The sequence below is a fragment of the Homarus americanus genome, unplaced genomic scaffold (genome assembly GCF_018991925.1).
Source record: "Homarus americanus isolate GMGI-L3 unplaced genomic scaffold, GMGI_Hamer_2.0 scaffold24260, whole genome shotgun sequence".
In the NCBI taxonomy this organism is placed as follows: Eukaryota; Metazoa; Arthropoda; class Malacostraca; order Decapoda; family Nephropidae; genus Homarus; species Homarus americanus.
In genome coordinates, this window is record NW_024721079.1 from 11,776,781 (window position 1) to 11,787,711 (window position 10,931).

Below are 10,931 nucleotides of genomic sequence, written 5' to 3' on the forward strand. Positions count from 1 at the left end.
GTGACATCATCAAAGACTCGACAAGCTACGTCATCAAATGCTTGACAGGTGTGACGCCATCAACTACTCGAAGAATGACGTCACCCAATTCCTTAAGGGGGTGACGTCATCGAAGGGTCGTGGATGGCGCCATATGAAGAAAAAAGAAGAGTGACGTCATGGGATTCAAAGACCGTTTAATACCTATATGTAAAACGAAGATGAAAATTACCTCCTGTGGCTATAATTTGTGTAAAAGCATTAACCACTTTGACTCTTCCTGCAAAAAGCTGCGAAAAGTTTGTAAGATATCGCCGGTTATATAAGCCGCGCTCCGCCGGATAATTTTATAAGTTTACCCCACATGACACAAAGAAGTAGAAAAATACAAAAAAATTATACCCGCTTGTGTGTAGGTAGTAGGTAGCTATCAAACAGGGAGGTACTGCGGCCTGGGAAGATATTGGAAGCATAATGTGTTGTCTAATGGTAGACCCTGCTGCCATATGGCATCACGAAAATTGTGACCAAGTCCCAGGTTGCTGATCTGACTTTCTGCCTCATTTACACAAAATTGCAGGGTCTCAATTGTTTCTCTTACTATTGACAACACAACATACATATATTGTTTCTCGCTATTGATCTTTTTTCTTGGTATTTATTTATTATTATTATTATTATTATTATTATTATTATTATTATTATTATTATTATTATTATTATTATTATTATTATTATTATTATTATATTCCCCACCAGGCCCCTGATGTGGGTCGTGACCTGTGCCTAATTGGGCTAATGCCCGTAAAAAAAAAGTAAAATCATGGTTCATTTTTCCCATCTTTGTGACAATACAATGTGAAAAAAAATATTCCTTTGTACCTATCTTCGTAACTACCACCATCATCACCACCATCATTATCACCGCCTCCACCACCATCACCACTGTCATTATCATCACTGCCATCACCATCACCAATATAATTATCACCACTACCACCATCACCACCATCCTTATCACCACTACCACCGCCACCGTCATTATCACCAATACCACCACCATCACCACCATCATTATCACCACTACCACTACCACCACTACCATTATCACCACTACCGCCACCATCACCAATATCATTATCACTATCACCACCACCATTATCACCACTACCACCATCACCACTACCACCATCATCACTACCACCATTATCACCACTACCACCATCACCACTACCACCATCATCGCTACCACCATTATCACCACTACCACCACTACCAAGTTTATTTAAAGTAAGAAATATTATAATAGTATATAATTTAATTGAGTGTAAAATATATCTCCTCTTTGTCTACAGGTTTATGGGCCATTCCGTTCAGGTGTACAAGGCGGATTTTTGGCCTCACACACACACACACAGTATACGTTTGTGTGGTGGTTATTTACATAGGAATGATTATACAGGTAGAGTGTTCGAGATGTTATAGTGATATCTTGACCGTGTGTGTGTGTGTGTGTGTGTTGCCGAAACGACATAGAGATGGCAGGCAGGCAGGCAGACACGCAGGCAGACAAACAGGCAAGCAGGCAGGCAGGCAGACAGACAGAGACACACACACACACAGACATAGACAAGCAGGCAGGCAGACAGACAGACAAGAAGGCACATACAGACAAGGAGGCAGACAGGCAGGCAGGCAAGCATGTAGGGCGTCCAACTTGCACCATAAGACTATTGGAGCGATTAAGATGAGTGTGTGTGTTTATTGCTCATTAATTGCTAAGAAATTAAATTACAGTCTGAATCTTTGATAACAGAGAACCTTGTGGGGCCACTAGTGTAGAGTGACCGGGGTCCCGCCTACACTCGGTCGTGAATGGCTGCAAAAATCGATAGGACGACATTGAGCGAACACACACACACACACACACACACACACACACACACACACACACACACACACACACACACATACACACACATTTCATAGAAAGTGAATAAAAAGTGTTGCCGTCTTTTACAAAATTAATTAAATTGAAATGTTCCCAAGAGACGTGGGCAGGATCCTACCTCTCTGGTGAGTGGTGGTGAGTGGTGGTGAGTAATGTTTGTGGTTGTGGTGGTGGTGGTAGTGAGGGTGGTGGTGGTGGTATTGGTAATGGTGTGGTGTTGGTAACCCAGGTGGCAAGAAATGGTGATGGTGATGAAGATGGTAGTGAGGATGAAAGATGGTGGTGATGGTGACGACGACAGTGAAGATAATGACGACAATAGTAAAAATACTGACGAGGATCATTTTCTTCTTCAACAAAGACAAGAAAATCACCGACTGTAACGAAACAAAATTAGTCTGACATTCACAGTCCAACACTAACATTCACTTCACCTCTCACCTGGGCTACAGATCAAAAATAAACGTTAGGTATTTTTGAAGTGACAATCTGGTTTAGTCTTCCATCGCCACAAAAAACCCCACGTTCTTTAACACACTTCCCTCTCCTCCTCAAAAAACATAAATTTCTAACTTCTCAAAAAAAACCTGTAATAACCGTTTTAATATCCTAAAAAATCATAGTAGCTTTCATAGCCAAAAACGATATATCATATAATATTTAATGTGTTTAAAAATACTGGTAATTATCATTTTTATATCTAAAAAAACATCACGATATTTTTCTCTATACAACAAACCAAAGAAAGAACGATAATAATATTTTTCTTTAATTTCTTCAAAGATCAGGAGAAAAAGATTAATGTACACCAAGTAGCTTTATGAATTGCTAATGTTGCTTCGAGTTGATAGCTCAGGGAAACACAGGCTTGACAGATACATTCATTTGGGAGGTCCGTACAGTAGTGTAGTGGGCTACCAAGTTACCAACTCCCAATACAGGGCAACATATGAACAGGAAACCTCACGCCATGTCATCCATACCCAACCACTCGGACAAACAACTGTCAACCAGCTCTCAGTCATACCCGCAGAGAGCAGCACTCACACACACTCGCACACAATCACACACACACACTCACACAAGAATTTTGTGTCTTAGCTTAGCGAGTCTCTTAATGTAGATGCGCTCTCGGGGTGAGGCTAAGAGTAACTAGCGAAACTTCGATAATGCGAACCCTTCTTCGTGGGGTGGGTTGGGTTAGGTTAGGTTGGTCTCTGACAGTACTGGACTTTCCTGGTGTAGCCATGAGTGTTTCAGATACACTTTCCACTTGGGATATATTTACTACCATGAATACTAGATCATGAGAAGTTTCCAAATGTTCATATATTTAGAAACTTATCATGATCTAAAATAATGAGGAATAGTTTCTTATTATAAAAATGTTGCCTTTAGTTTGTTTAATATTTATCCTGACAGTGATACAGAGGAAAATGCATCCACCAATCACAATCACCATTACATAGAGTCTTACTTTACCAAGTATTGCCAGGTAAAATTGTCTTAAAAATCTACAGTATACTGTGCATACTATTCATTCTAATATTCATAGTATGCCAGTTAAAATCTGTAGAATAAATACCAAAAATCACACAATTCAAATCTATATAATGTATTTTAAATTCATTGTTGTATGTTTTAAAATTTGCGGGGCACAATTTCTGAATTTGCGGTAAACATATTTAACTCCATTACTGCGGGGACGCCATTTTTAATTTTATCTTGCCAACGCCAGATGACTTAACTCGGCACAAGGGGTCAAAAAACTTGTGATCGATGTTCTGAAAATTAATGTCTTAGTTCTTAAACAACAATGACAATAAAACCTAATTAAACAAGCTTAATTTTATATTGGAAAAACTATCCACTTAAGATCGCAATTATAGAATAACGATGCATTTTTGTTTCATTTTATAAGAATCGACGAAACGAAGAGTAAAATGGTTTCAGATCATGTTTCTTCCCTACACGTAAATTATGTGTGTTACTGGTCAAATGAGTTCCAGTCTTATGAGGCCCAGTCCTATCAAGCCCTATCATAACTAATCCTAACCAAAAGTGGGACTACAGTATATTAGAATTGAGTTGTTATTATCTTCGGGTTTCAATACTTTCAGTTCAGTGAGAATAACCTTGTGGGAGGTGGGGGGGGTTGGGGTATTATACCAAGTACATTTTGATTGACAGTACTCATTTTGAGTGGACCTTTACTATGACCAGTAAATCACCAATTACGACAATAATGCCACAACAACAATTCTTTAGCATTTTATTTTCTATCTCAGATGCAGGAGGTAAAAATTCATGAAAGGTAAATAGGATTACTTCTGACGCTGATGACGCATTCGAATACATCCTCGAGGAGACGGAGGCAATTTTTTTTCTAGCAATTCCAAGAGATCGTTTTGAAAAAAAATATGGAAAGTTTTAGAGATGTGTATGAAATTTGACAACGAAAAAGACAACCAGATGAGAACGGACCATCTGATCATTGTATCAAACAAGGTGTATTAAGTAAATACTGTAGAGCAATAGCCGAGTCATGAGTGGACCCTGGCCGATACTACACTAGAATCAATAAGGATCATCAACTGGTATAGAGAAAACTATAGGTGAAGGAAGGCTGTAATCCACCCAATGGAAATTTTTTTATTGTGCGGACACTTATTTGTTCACAGACAGACAGACGAACGAGAGAATATTATCGAGGACATAGCCCGCGAACTGTTTCTCAATAGGAAGATGATTAGAACAGAAAAAAAACTTTACTTGTACATAAAAAAAATGGTTTGGCACTTACCTTCAAGTGTGTGTAAGGAGGTTATGTGAAGTGTCTCTCCTTTGTACCGCAAAACACTTGACACTTGACATTCGAGTCTTGACACTTGACACTCGAGTCTTGATACTTGACACTCGAGTCTTGACGTATGACACTCAGTAAATAACTAACCACAGGTTGAGGGAACAGCTCTTGGTAGCTCTTGAAGTTTTCGTAAGTTCTTCACTGTTTATCTTTTTGTGTTTTCAAAGTAGATTCAAAACGAGCAGGTAATATGAGTTGTAAAAAGGCAAAAATGGAGTGTTCTGACTGTAATAACAATGAATCATAGACAATGAAGACAGTTTTAACAATAAACGCTATCACATGTGGAAGATGAGGGCTAATGTACAATAATTTACAAGGAGAGAATGATGCTTTCTGAAACAACAACTAGTTTTTGTTTTCTCACTAGAATATGAAAATGCAAAATACACTTCTTATAAATGCATAGATACAGAATTATGAAAAACCGAAACTATTTCTAAAATCTACTTGAAGACATCTGCTTTAGGAAGGGTGGAACACCGTAGAGCTCGGACTGTCCGGAGGACTCTGCAAGAAACAAGAAAAATATTCCAAATTTAAAAATCGCAAAAAAAAAAAAAATAAATAAAAGCAAAAAAAAAAATACAAGTATTCCATTTGCTTCAAAACATTTTTAGGGTTGCTTACAGTGAAAAAAATCAGAGGGTGTTTTGTTTTTGAGGGGAAAAAAGACGTTAGTGCTTAATTATAAAATTTTTTGTCGTGCACATCTAAATGGAGTGGATGACGTATTACGCTGAACTACTGGCAGGGGAGGGGGGTTCTCGCAGGCCCTCCTGGATAATAAGATTCGGGGCTTAGATATCAAGGGACAAAATGAAAATAAAAACACGTAAAGACTAAGAAAAACACGAGTTTATCAGCAGATGGTGCAGTAGATGTAACCACGGTACACCTACAAGGGACACAAGTTATGGACCACCGCACACTGTCAACACGGAGGTGGACCTTAACTCACACTGCAGGTGAAACAAACTGCTCATTACAACACTCAACAAGTTCATACCGCGAAGGACCATCTGCATCCTCAACAGTCATACTCCCTAAACTCATGATAAGTAACTGGTGTTGTAATGATTTTATTAAAGAATTACATCATTCTTCATAAAATTGAGAAGGTTTAAAGGTTTTGACATCAAACGAGAAATATGAGTGTTACATGCGATAATTAACGCTAGTTGTTGAATTATAGGTGAACTGATCATGAAAATGGGACGCAATGTACAGTATCTCAAAAACGTATCTGCCAGGATGGGACCGATAACTTCCCAAATGCTACATGCACCTCTCGTGGTGTCCCGGGAGGGTTGGTATGTATTACTTATGTTAAACTATATACCAAAGTAAATGCATTTCCCAATATCTATCATATGTGGTCTCGTAATATTTCACACGGGGTGGGAACAGATACTTTTGTATATACTGTACAGTTACACCCCCTCCACAAAGTATCTTTACGAAGGATTTTGACAACCGTGCCGAGATAACAGGAGTCTCAGGGTCCATTTTGAAATTCATCCATTCCCGTAAACCTACTTTTTGGGGGCAACAGTGAGTGAGGAGTGCACCTGAAATACATCAGAATGTACGAGTACATTATAAAGTAAATCCCTCTTAAACGAGACCCATAGTCACCCAATACATGATCATAATAACAACCAAGATTATTTGACTTCAGCTGTTGATCACTTTGTCAGATGTTGGTCCTTTAGTTGTGAGTGACCAAAGTTTCTCAGGTATATGTTAGTAACCGATGGCCGATATCTATGTGGTGTTGATACGATAGTGACCGATATCCAAGATACCTTTCCAAAATCAGGCCACGTGTGTAACTCCTTTCACAGCTGTGGATATAAATAATAAAACAAAACGTACATACGAGGGTGAGTGAGTGAGTGGTAACAAGCTTCCACATTGACGGTACAGTAAAAAACCCAGGAGGCAGTGACGAGTCATACAGTACATACACAAGTAGAACATTCCCTTGAAGTGTACATGAAAGACAAAGAGTGTCCATGACAGACCGACAGCGTACATGACAGACAAAGAGTGTCCATGACAGACCGACAGCGTACATGACAGACAAAGAGTGTCCATGACAGACCGACAGCGTACATGACAGACCAAGAGTGTCCATGACAGACCGACAGCGTACATGACAGACCAAGAGTGTCCATGACAGACCGACAGCGTACATGAAAGACAAAGAGTGTACATGACAGACCGACAGCGTACATGACAGACCAAGAGTGTGCATGACAAATCGACACCGTACATGACAGACCAAGAGCCTACGTGGCAGAACGACACCGAACATGACAGACCAACAGTGTGCAGGACAAGCCAACAGTATATAACACAAGCCAACAGAACAGTGTACATGACAGACCGACAGCGTACTGACAGACCGGCAGTGTACATGACAGACCAAAAGCCTACATGGCAAACCAACAGCGTACATGGCAGACCAACAACGTACATGACAAAAGAACAACGCAAGAACATAAGAATGGAGAAAACTGCAGCGAGCCTATTGGCCCATACTTGGACAGTCCCGTTTACACCCAACCCCTATCGCTCTAATATCCATCCAACCTATGTTTGAAGCTATCCAGCGTATTCGAGTTAATGATGATGTTTGGCAACTTGTTCCACTCATCCACTATTATATTTCCAAACAAATGTTTACCTACCCCGCGCCTAAATCTATTGTTTTTTTTTAAACCATTGCTACGAGTTCGTCCCTGGTTGGATAGTTTGATACCTTTAATATATCATCTTTGTTTAACCCTGACCTCCATTTATACACCTCGATCATATCGCCCCTCACTCTACGTCTCTCAAGGGAGTGCAAATTAAGATGCTTTAACCTGTCTCTGTACTCAAGGTTCCTAATGCCCGGGATTAGGTATGTCATTCTCATTTGCTTTCTTTCTAAGGATTCTATATTCATTCTGTAGTGTGGTGACCAGAACTGAACCGCGTAATCCAAGTGAGGTCTCACAAGAGCAAGATGTACTTTTAGGATAACCTCGCTAGTCTTGTAACTAACACTCCTTTGTATGAACCTAAATACTTTGTTAGCTTTGTTTCGAACAAATACACATTTCTTACTTGATTTAAGATTCTTACTTATCATTACTTCTCAATCTTTCTCACAGTCGGATTTCTCTATAACAACGTTGTTCATCTGATGTCTGGTTTCTCTAGTTATATCTCCTAGACTAAATACTTTACATTTGTCCACATTAAATTCCGTTTGTAATTTTTCAGATCATGCGAAAAATTTGCTTAGATCTTCTTGTAGTTTTGCGGAATCCTCGTCAGATATATTTAACACACCCTATTTTAGTGTCATCTCCTCCAATGCCATGAGCCTCCACTTTTCGTATTAGTCTCCAGTGAGGGACTGTCGAAGGCTTCGTTAAAGTCGAGGTATACCACGTTATAGTCGTGTCCATCATCCAATGATTAGAAAACAGTTGAAAAGATTGTTAATAGATTTGTCAGACATGAACGCCCACATGTGAAGCCATGTTGGGAATCAATGATCAACCCGAGCCTCTCCAGGTGATTTCCGATGGAGTATGAAATTATTGCTTCCAACAATTTGCCTATAATAATATTGATGTTAAACTGATTGAACGGTAGTTAGAGGATAGTGATCTATCTCCCTTCTTGAAAACCAGTATCACGACAGATCAAGAGCGTACATAACAGACCAACAGCGTACACTAGACTAACAGTGTAAATGGTAAACCAACAATGTACATGACAAGCCAACAGTGTACATGACAAGCCAACAGTGTACATGACAAGCCAACAGTGTACATGACAAGCCACCAGTGTACATGACAAGCCAACAGTGTACACATACTGTATATAAGACCAAAAGGGACACCAGCCTTTACAAAATCATGTACGATTCCTCTTAAAAAAAAAAAAAATCTGGTGTATTCTCAACAACATACAACATTCACCACTGTATTCTGAACAACATACAACACTCACCACTGTATTCTGAACAACATACAACATTCACCACTGTATTCTGAACAACATACAACACTCACCACTGTATTCTGAACAACATACAACATTCACCACTGTATTCTCAAAACATACAACAACACACTGTATTCCTGACAACACCACTGTATTCTGAACATACAACATTCACCACTGTATTCTGAACAACATACAACATTCACCACTGTATTCTGAACAACATACAACATTCACCACTGTATTCTGAACAACATACAACATTCACCACTGTATTCTGAACAACATACAACACTCACCACTGTATTCTGAACATACAACATTCACCACTGTATTCTGAACAACATACAACATTCACCACTGTATTCTGAACAACATACAACATTCACCACTGTATTCTGAACAACATATAACATTCACCACTGTATTCTGAACAACATACAACACTCACCACTGTATTCTGAACAACATACAACATTCACCACTGTATTCTGAACAACATACAACATTCACCACTGTATTCTAAACATACAACATCCTGACAGACAGGAGATTCAGTTATGGACAGGCTGTGGGAAATTCAATAGGCAGACAAGGTAATGAATAGCTAACGGACAGATGAACGGACAGACAGAGATGAACGTGGACAGATGAACGGATAGAGAGACGAACGGGCAGGCAGAGATAAGAAAGGAGAGACAGAGAGAAGAACGAACAGACAGAGAGAGGAACGGACAGATGGAGATAAGAACGGACAGACAGAGAGAAGAACGGACAGACAGAGAGAAGAACGGACAGGCAGAGAGAGGAACGGACAGAGATAAGAACGGAGAGACAGAGAGAAGAACGGACAGACTGAGAGAAGAACGGACAGAGAGAGAGAGAGAGAGAGAGAGAGAGAGAGAGAGAGAGATAAACGGACAGAGACACAAGAGATGAACGATCAAACAGACAGACAGACAGAAAAGGCCTCATGCACAACACGATATTTCAAAGCTCCCGAAATCTGTGGCTTCGAGACGGGTGGGTGTGAGAGGGGTGGTGGAGAGGGGTGGTGGAGAGGGGTGGTGGAGAGGGGTGGTGGGAGAGGGGTGGTGGAGAGGGGTGGTGTGGGAGAGGGGTGGTGGGAGAGGGGTGGTGGAGAGGGGGTGGTGGGAGAGGGGTGGTGGAGAGGGGTGGTGGGGAGGGGTGGTGGAGAGGGGTGGTGGAGAGGGTGGTGGAGAGGGGTGGTGGAGAGGGTGGTGGAGAGGGGTGGTGGAGGGGTGGTGTGGAGAGGTGGTGGAGAGGGGTGGTGGGAGGGGTGGTGGAGGAGGGGTGAGGGGAGAGGGGTGGTGGAGAGGGTGGTGGGAGAGGGGTGGTGGAGAGGGTGGTGGGAGAGGGGTGGTGGAGGGGTGGTGGAGAGGGGTGGGGAGAGGGGTGGTGGAGAGGGGTGGTGGAGAGGGAGCAGGAGAGGGGTGGTGGGAGAGGGGTAGGAGAGGGTGTGGAGAGGGGTGGTGGAGAGGGTGGTGGGAGAGGGGTGGTGGAGAGGGCAGGAGAGGGGTGGTGGAGAGGTGGTGGGAGAGGGGTGGTGGAGAGGGGTGGTGGAGAGGGGTGGTGGAGGTGGGGAGGGGTGGTGGGAGAGGGGTGGTGGGAGAGGTGGTGGAGAGGGGTGGGTGGGGAGAGGGGTGGTGGAGAGGGGTGGTGGAGAGGGGTAGGGAGAGGGGTGGTGGAGAGGGGTGGGAGAGGGGTGATGGGAGAGGGGTGGGGTGGAGAGGGGTGGGTGGAGAGGGGTGGTGGGAGAGGGGTGGTGGAGAGGGGTGGTGGGAGAGGGGGTGGGGAGAGGGGTGGTGGAGAGGGGTGGTGGGAGAGGGGTGGTGGGAGAGGGGTGGTGGGAGAGGGGGTGGGTGGAGAGGGGTGGTAGAGGGGTGGTGGAGAGGGGTGGTGGGAGAGGGGTGGGTGGAGAGGGGTGGTGGGAGAGGGTGGTGGGAGAGGGGTGGTGGAGAGGGGTGGTTGGTGGAGGGTGGTTTGGTGGAGGAGGATGGTGAAGAGAGGTGGTGGAGGAGGATGGTGGACAGGGTTGATAGAGAGGGGTGGTGGAGGAGGATGGTGGAGAGGGTTGGTGGAAAGGGATGGTGGAGAGGGTTGTGG

At 42.5% G+C, this 10,931-nt stretch overlaps 1 protein-coding gene across 6 annotated transcripts in view; it reads right to left on the reverse strand.

The window, feature by feature from the left end:
* The window catches only part of LOC121861557 (protein stoned-A-like), an 88,340-nt gene that overhangs the window by 31,058 nt on the left and 46,351 nt on the right, over positions 1–10,931 (reverse strand). Inside the window, exon 1 of one of the 6 annotated variants that reach the window (XM_042359430.1) lies at positions 4,734–5,303. The exons of the other annotated variants lie outside the window; for them this stretch is intronic. The gene's annotated coding sequence lies outside the window, so the exon portion shown is untranslated. Of the gene's footprint in view, positions 1–4,733; positions 5,304–10,931 lie in introns of those variants that run through there. 6 annotated transcript variants of the gene reach the window in all.